The sequence below is a fragment of the Apium graveolens genome, chromosome 8 (assembly GCF_009905375.1).
Source record: "Apium graveolens cultivar Ventura chromosome 8, ASM990537v1, whole genome shotgun sequence".
Classification (NCBI taxonomy): domain Eukaryota; kingdom Viridiplantae; phylum Streptophyta; class Magnoliopsida; order Apiales; family Apiaceae; genus Apium; species Apium graveolens.
The window spans coordinates 137,939,587-137,948,911 of NC_133654.1; the positions used below are offsets into that span (position 1 = coordinate 137,939,587).

Genomic DNA, 9,325 nt, shown 5'->3' on the forward strand with positions numbered 1-9,325 from the left:
TTATTAGACGAGGATTGGATTTCTGCTATGCAAGATGAATTGCTCCAATTTACTCGTAGTAAAGTGTGGGAACTTGTCCCTAAGCCTCATGATACTTCCATAATTGGTACAAAATGGGTATTTCGAAATAAATTAGACGAAAATGGAATGGTAGTTTGAAATAAAGCAAGATTAGTTGCACAAGGATATACCCAAATGGAAGGCATAGACTTTGATGAAACATATGCCCCGGTAGCAAGAATTGAATCAATTTGAATGCTATTACCTTATGCTTGTCATAAAAATTTCAAAGTCTATCAAATGGATGTGAAATCTGCATTCTTAAACGGGATTTTGGAAGAGGAAGTATATGTGAAACAACCTCCCGGGTTTGAAGATGCAACACATCCCGACTATGTCTATATATTATATAAAGCTCTATATGGCTTAAAACAAGCCCCAAGAGCATGGTATGAAAGGTTGAGCAAGTTCCTACTAGACAATAAATTTAAGATGGGAACGGCCGATAAAACTTCATTTACGAGGCAAGAAAAAGACGATATATTGTTCGTACAAATATACGTAGATGACATCATGTTTGGCTCAACAAATGATGCACTATGTAAAGAATTCTCTGAAAATATGAGTAAATAATTTGAGATGAGTATGATGGGAGAATTAAACTTCTTATTGGGATTGCAAATAAGGCAATCTGATTAAGGCATCCATATCTCTCAATCCAAGTATTGTAAAGAGATGTTGAAAAAATTCAAAATGGATAATGCCAAACCCATCTCTACTCATATGTCTACATCTGATAAATTAATGGAAGATCCGAAAGGAGTTCCCGTAGACACAAAGAAATATTGAGGAATGATCGGTAGCTTGCTCTATATAACTGCAAGTCGTCCCGATATTCAATATAGTGTTTTTAAGTGTGTTAGGTTTCAAGTAGCACCAAAAGAATCTCATTTATCCGCGGTAAAAAGGATATTGAGATATGTTAAAAGAACCACTGATGTTGGTCTTTGGTATCCAAAAGGAATACCATTTGACTTAGTATGTTTTTTCTGATTCGGACTATGCCGGGCATTTAGTCGACAGGAAAAGTACTAGTGGTACTTTTCAGTTTCTCAGTGGATGTTTAGTTCCTTGGTTTTCAAAGAAACAAAATTATGTATCCATCTAAACAACTGAGGCTGAATATATAGCAGCTGCAAAGTGTTGTGCTCAAATACTGTGGATGAAGCAAACACTAGCTGACTATAATATAAAATTTGATGTGATCTCAATCTTATATGATAATACGAAAAATCCCGACTTACATTCAAGATCTAAACATATAGATGTGAGACATCATTTTTTACGTGATCATGTCAATAAAGGCGATATAAAAATGACTCATATTGATACTGAGATCAATATCCCTGACATATTCACAAAGCCATTAAATTCCAAAAGATTCGCTAAACTCCGTTTGGATTTAGGAATGCTGGACTCTGTGAAATAATGGTTTATAAAAAGAGAGTTATAAAGAAATCTCAACAATAAGGATATTTTCCCGATCAAGTTATTAAGTTTGTCTAAAACTCAGATTCATCAATAAAAAAATATATTGATCGGGTTAAGATAACTTAAATAGCCCAGATTAACCGAGAAAATAAACTTAATCGAGTTAATAATTATTATTTCATGAGATTTATAAAAATCACTTTAATATAAATGTATATACCTATTTTAGTATTAAATAAGCATATATATATATTTATTTATATCCACTTATAGATATATATAAATGTATGTTATTTTTATATTTCCAAAATAGATATTATATATATATATAAATAATTTCTGCAATATATGAATATTTCTTGCAAAACAAATTTACAAAATATATATAAGGATAAAATAATCCGACTATTTTTTGAAAAATAGTTTTATAAAAAAATTACTTTTTATAAATTGGTTCTTTATTAACCAGCCCAAATCAAATAAATATATCAGTCCCATATATTTTCAATTTATAAAGATATATCTATTTCAACCCAGTCAAAAACCCAGCCCATGTTTATTTTTTAGCCCAAACCACAAACCCTACAATCCTGGCCATTTATTCATAGATCAAATAAATTCTAGCCATTCAAATCCTAAAATATATATTCTAAACACTGTTTCTACAGTACAAACCTTAATATATTTGTCTCTCTCTCTCTCGCCGCTCTCATTGACTCTCTCTCTCAAACTTGAAACCCTAATTTCTTTTCCGATCAAAAACTCTTCTTTTCCTATAAAACTCGACTCATTCATACAAAGCTATGCTTATATACTTATATTTATTCATTGAATCTCTGATAGATTCTATGAATTAGTTTTGGGATTAGTTAAAATCAAATTGATTTTCGGTGATAGAAATCGACGATTTGCATATAAATCGAACGAGAATCATCGAATCGAACATTAGATTAGATAATTTTAATACTTTTATGTTCATATCTTTGATTGATTTGAAAAACCCCAACGTTTTTTTGAGTTTAATGACAGGAGAAAACTGGTTAATGGAATATCTTCTCGGAAAAGGAGAGACGATGGCTGCATGTGGCGGAGAAAGGTGAATCAGAAGTTGACTCAGTCCGCGACTGAGTCAACCAGGTAAGACCTATTAGTCAGGCCAAAATATAGGCTTAGGTGAGATTTTTTTGTTTATTTCAGTCTCATTTGATTGAATTTGTGGTTAAGGGAATTCGACTGAGATTGAATCGAACATTATTTGAATAAATCGTATCTTAATCGTGATATGGATGTTCTGTGATATGGTTTTTGATGAAGTTGTGATTTGATACTACTCTGTGTTTGATCAAATTAAAAGTATAAAGTTTCGGATTATTGATGTAGAGTTTGTGACTGTGATTTGTGATTATTTGTTGGGTATAAAGTCCAGTCAAAGAACCTATGTTGATCAATATGGATTGTATCTTCGAACGATTACTTAAAGCGAATTGATTATGATATTTACTTGATAATTATTATAGTTTAAAGTTATCAAATGCAAGTTTTATTGATTAATCTGGATTGTATCTCTATGGTTGCTTAAAGTAATAATTCGAGTATGATCATAACTTGGTAAATTTAGAATAATTATTCTCACTACTTGAAGCTTAATTGGGTTATGAATATGATTATTAATTATACGTTATAAGCTTAATAAGTTAATGTGTTAAAAAAACTAAGTTACTAAAGTTTAAGTTGAAATTTGTTAGTACTCTTGTAATCAACAGAACATGCTTGGCTGAATTTAAAATCTATGATATTGTTTATTTGAATTAAGATCTCTGTGATATTATCTGTTCAAAATGAGGACTCTGAAAATTTGCTTGATTAATTATGGAGTTTTGGTATAAGTTTTGCTGATAACAGCTGAGTGTTGATATGCTAAGTCCAAGAAAGTCAATGTCCTGGTTGATTTGATTTTATGTCCCTTGATGATTCTGTGTACTTCATGAAATCTTATCTTTTAAATTATCTAGGTGTGTTAAAGAATGTTGTGGAATTGATATTTTTAACATAGGTATATGTATTTATGATCTGATTATCTGATTAAGCTTTGCAAAATAATAATCATATGTATATGTGATCTGATTACCTGATTAATCTTTGCAGAACAACAATTATATGTGTTTGTGATCTGTCTTGGTTGATTTATTACATTTCTGTCTTAACAGTTCACTACTAGTACTTTCTTTTAAAAAGAAAACAAATTCTTGTTCTCATTCTCTGTCAAGTACAAAATGTATAATCAAGATTAAACTTGAACCTGGTCTGTTATTTCTTTAGTGATAAAATCTGTGAGAACGGGACCCTGAATATGCTACCACTTGATTTTCTTGTCTACTTGTTTAAACTGAACTATTTACATGTTAACTGTGATTGTTTTTGATAATTTCTTGACTGTTTGGCATGAGTCTGTTCAAAATCTACCTAATTGATCTAAGATTACTGAGACATTATTAAAGTAATAAGTCTGTATGAGTTTGTGCCCTAATTTGTGTTAATAAAAGCTCTTCCTATATTCCAAATATATTAACACATGTGCAAGTTATCCTGATTGTTGTCTTAAGCTGAATACATTAAATCTGGATAAGAAATGTCTTGTTGACTCCAATCTCTACTAGTCTATTTGCATTACTCCACTTCACTTGCAACATGAACCCAAATGCCAATCCCTATTACCCCAAGCCCAGACCACTGATTGAAAATCCATGTCTTCTTGAAGATATGGAGAAAAATCAGTTTCACCATCACAAAACATCAGCCTTGAAAACTGTTCAATCTTCACATCCCAAACACTATCACAAAAGAATTTTTCCACCTAGACAACTCAGAAAAGGATACAAAAATCACACCATTCCGTTCTACCAAAGCAAAAAATTTCAGAATCCTCATTCCCCTAACCCTAGACCAACTAACCCTTTCCAACCAAAAGTCTATACCAGAAAGCCAATCTCAGACAAGAACCAAACCCTAGCCCAAACATGAACAAACCAAAACCTCCACCACCAAAACTATCTAACCCATCAAACTCCAAAAAGTTAATTGAACTCATAAAAAATGTCCAACCTGGCACTTGTGTGGATGTTAAAGGTGAAGTGGATTTCATCATTAAAAGGGATAAATGGGATGATTTAATGTACAATCTAGGAAAACAGTATTTCACTCATCTCATGGGGGAATTTTATTACAACATGAACATAATTAAAGGGGTAGAGGGCATCTTGCATTTCACTACTACAGTGAATAGGAAAGTTATCTGTGTAGATAACAAGAGCATAAAAAGAGCACTGCATTTACCTCTTCATCTATGTGAGTTGCCATGTGAGGAATATTTTCTCTGTTTGTGTTTAATAAGTATGAATTTGAACTTATGGTAGGAATGTTTTGTAAGTCTGATGTGCCTGATGGTCTCTGTGATGTCAACTGTGGTATTCACTTTAAACATTTTACTAGTACATTCCAACACCTTGCTCTCATTATTAATGTTATGCCTAAGCCTAATGAGAGCAAATATTTTGACTTCTTTGATATGAAAATCATGCATATGCTTTCTAATAACAAAATCAATTTCAGTATTTCCTATGTCATTCTATTGAACATCATAAATGCTCATCTTGTTGATTATATGTCATATGGTATGTTAATTACTTCTCTCTTTGCAATTTGCAACATTACAATGCCTGAAATCTTTGCAAATCTGGCTGATTCACAAATCACCAATGACCATTTTAGGCCACAAGTGCCCCTGATGCATTGTGAACCTCAAGAGGTCACTCCTGTTGTCATTCCTCAGTTCATAAGAGAGGAAGATGTCTTTCTCTCTAAATTTGAGTCTGTCAAGGCCATGTTTAATGAACTAAAAATGGAACTTAAGAGAGTAAAAATTGAAAATGATAAGGTTAAGGAAAAGGTAGGAGAGCTAGAAGGCATCACTGCATCTTGTAAACATAGGATTGCATATTTGGAAAACCTAGCTGCATCTACACTAGGAACAAATTGCATGTCTGACCAAGAAATTGTCAATTCATATCAAGTTCCTTTGAGTGAGAACACTACAATAATTCATGAGTTAGAAGAAATAGGTGTGGGAGCTAGAGGTCAATTGATTGATAATCTTCCTGATTTAATCCATGTTTGTGATGCTGCTGGAAATGTGATTGGTTAACTTGCCTGATTCTGCTATGTGATGAAGTCTGCTATATGATATTGTGCTGGTACTTGTTGTTATGTACCTATTTTGCTATTATCTGATGTATTTGTAACTTAACAGACTTTGTGTTGGTTGTTGGTTTGTAATCTTAAATTGTTGTTTAATTTTGTTTGGATTTGATGGAGTGTATGCACTCTTTAGGCTTTGTAATCTCTTAACACGGGTGTAGAACTTTGTTCTATTTAATCAGTGAATCACACTGATTGATATGAACACTTTTGCTATATGTAATATACTCTACATTCTGTTACTTCTGGTGTTGCATACCCTATCATCATTATACTACAAGTTTACTCTTAAATTCACTAACCATTCTATGTAGGATCAAAGTCAAATCTGACTTTCAACATTTCTATGTTTTCTGGTATAAAGATATGAGTTTGTGAAATCCACTTGTGCAGGATTTAGATCTGATATATAATTATCACCTATATTCAACCAGTAAACCACATTAATTGAAAAGAACATTTCTGTTCTTGCTGAATACTCCAGTGCTTTATACAATACAGCTAACAATTATGTAAATTGCTGGAAATTGTTTTATGTGTCAAACTGATTTGCAGGAAGTGTACATCTCTGAGAATCTACCAATATAGCACTTGACAAAGTCCAGTACAATGCATTCCATGAAAGTTCATTTTAAAGCTCAAAACTGATCAAGCTCAGCTTATGGAAGCATTATGTCAAAATCATCAAGTCTCAGTCTGCTAAGGTATGACAGGTATACATTCTTAATCTATGATAATTCTACTTTCACACACACATCAAATTGTTGTATTAAGTTCCGGTATCAAACCAATCCAACTGAATCTCTTGTGGTAACTGAATGAGTAAAACATATTGAGTATCATTATTGTGGATTTAGATATTTTGTATTTGTGATAGGTTGTTTAGAAATGTGGAGTTTATTAGAATGTATTAGCTTTCCAAAATGTATAATCTGATACTTCGCTCTGAAATAGAAATAGAGTGTATTAGTGATTATATGTAATATCCGGGAAAATTATGTGAATATTATATGTTAAATAAATAAATATTATGTGTTATAAATTTAAAGTGAGTATTACCATGATATTAGATGTTGTAGCTATTATGTGTGTTTTTGGGTGTGCTAGAATTTTTTTTCCGATTAATTAATATACGTTTAAAATTGCAATTATATAAATCATTCTGCAATCGGGACGCGTATTTATAAGCGTCTTTATTAAGATACCTGTTTTATTTCAATTTATGCGCGTTTGAATGTATTTTAGGTGTTTTCGGGTTTTTCTAGTAATTTAGGGATCGTTTATGTTTTTAAAAAATCAACGAACCGGGACCCCACCGGGATGACAAACCCCACAAAATCCGTGTTTTTATTTTTATAAAAAAATTCATATTTCAAATAGCCAATATCTTTGCATTTTCGAATTATTCGCAATTTTTGGGAAATTTTGACATTAATTTTATATTTTATCGCTTTTAAAATTATTCCCCGTAATTATTATTTTGGGGCCTATTTATTGTAATTTAGAGATAAAAGCACCCTTAATTTATTTGGGGTATTAATTTATGTACGTATATAAATAGCTGCAATAAATTATTTTATTCATTTTAATTAACAAAAATTAGAAAAAAAATTGGAATTTGAAGAACAGGGGGTCTTCTTGAGCTGGGGAATTGAATCCCAATTTTGGAAGTGATTTTGATTTCTGTTTTAGCAGTTCGAGTAGTGGAATCAAAGCTCTCGACGACTACTATCTAATTTTATCAACAAAAACACCAAATAGTTGGTAATTTTGAAATCGATTTTTTTAGGGTTCTTGTTCCCGAATTTGGGTTTCTGTTTTGTAGTGATTTTCAGTGGTTATTGATGTTATAATCATTTCTAACACGATGTTCACAATCGATTATGATCATTTTTATTGTTGTTTTAGTCTAAAAATTGATAAGTCGAGCTCTTAAAAATTGTGGATTTTTATTTCGATTTTCTGAATTATTGGCTTATGGTTTTGATGTTATGATTGATCGTATGAGATTGAGTGTTGTTCAGGCTTTTTTATTTATTTAAAGATCTTTGAATTTGGTTTCCGTTTTCTGTATCGGCGAAAGTCACCGGATGGTGGCCGAATTTTGTTATAACTCGCCGGAAAAATCGTTGCCTAGTCTGGTTACGATTGCTGAGTTGATAGACATGTAGTAGGATTGATTTAGAATCGTTGGGCATCAAAAACAAGACCGTTTTGTGTGTTTTGGGCAGACGTCGGAGACTAGCCGGAATTGTCGCCGGTCACTGGTTTCTGCAATTCGTCCGGCCAGTTCTGGGCGAGACCAGACCGTTTCCTAACCCGACCCGGCTGGTTTTAATTCCAACCTGAGTTTGATCCATGAAACCCTAACCCCAATCCCCATTTTCTGTTTCCCCAATTTTTAATTTTAAAAACATTTTAAAAATCCTTTTCCTATTTTCTAAAAATCATTTAATTTATTTCTAAAAATCATTTAATAATTATTTTAGATTCTAAAAATTATTTTCTTAATTATTTTAAATTCCTAAAATTATTTCCTTTTATTATTTTCAAAAAATCTAATTTGATTTAATTATTATAATTCATTTTAGTTAATTATTTATGAATTTAATTAATTGATTAAAATCATTTAATCAATTAATTTCATTTATAAATAGGTAAATAAATGTAAATTATTTATAATTAATTCAAATAATTCCTAAAAATTATTTTTTAAATTTTTAAAAATTATATCCTAGTATTTAAAAATCAATTAATATTATTACTAATTGATTTATTTCCATTTATTTCTTATTTTATTCATAATAATTAAACCATTCGTCCGTTTAATACGAAACGAACGCGTACAGACTCAGAAAAATATTGCGCTTTCAATAAAAATACTTTTGAGTCCTAATTTCTTTTGTAGTGCAATGACAATTGATTTGTGTATCAGTTTGAGTCGGTATCTGATCGGTAAATATTATTATTGACCTGATTTTAATTCTGAACGCATTGAGACATATCTTTTAATGGTCTGACTTATGTGTTACATGAAATATATGATTACGTGTTATACGAATGCCATGATTATATTTTACGTGATATGTATGCTATTTGTTTACAGTTTTAAAATGCCATTCTAGTTATAAAACGATCGGGCAGATGTCAAGACGTATAGTTATGTCGATCGAGTTTGGTTCTGTCAATTAAGATAGTCCTTTTGTTTATAGAATCAAGTAGCAAGGAGTGTGGTCAAGTGTTAGATGGAGATAGTAGCCAGCAACTATAAGCAGAGTTATAGTAAGAGATTATCGAGCATACCAGGCAAGTATCCTAACTTCACTTATCGTTCAAGTGATGTTTATTTCAAATCATATTATGCAAGTATTTATATCTTCACTTATCATTCAGGTGATATTGACTCTGAAGTTCATTCTTTCAATTTCTCTATTATTCTAAGTTCAGAATAATTAAATGTTTTTACATTTTGCTACAATTTACTCTATACAGTGAAGCTTTGAATTAAGATAACTCCGGACCATGAGAAATGGGGAGTTATGTGGTTAAGGATGTCATTTGATTCGACTCATTTGACGGA

General features: G+C 31.3%; 1 long non-coding RNA gene across 1 annotated transcript; it reads left to right on the plus strand.

Annotated features, from left to right (window-relative positions):
* The first annotated feature begins 2,424 nt into the window (after positions 1–2,424).
* Positions 2,425–9,053, plus strand: LOC141677155 (uncharacterized). Its single transcript, XR_012557355.1, has 3 exons — positions 2,425–2,628; positions 6,301–6,458; positions 8,958–9,053. It is a non-coding gene; the product is annotated as an uncharacterized LOC141677155 (long non-coding RNA).
* The last annotated feature ends 272 nt before the right edge of the window (positions 9,054–9,325 follow it).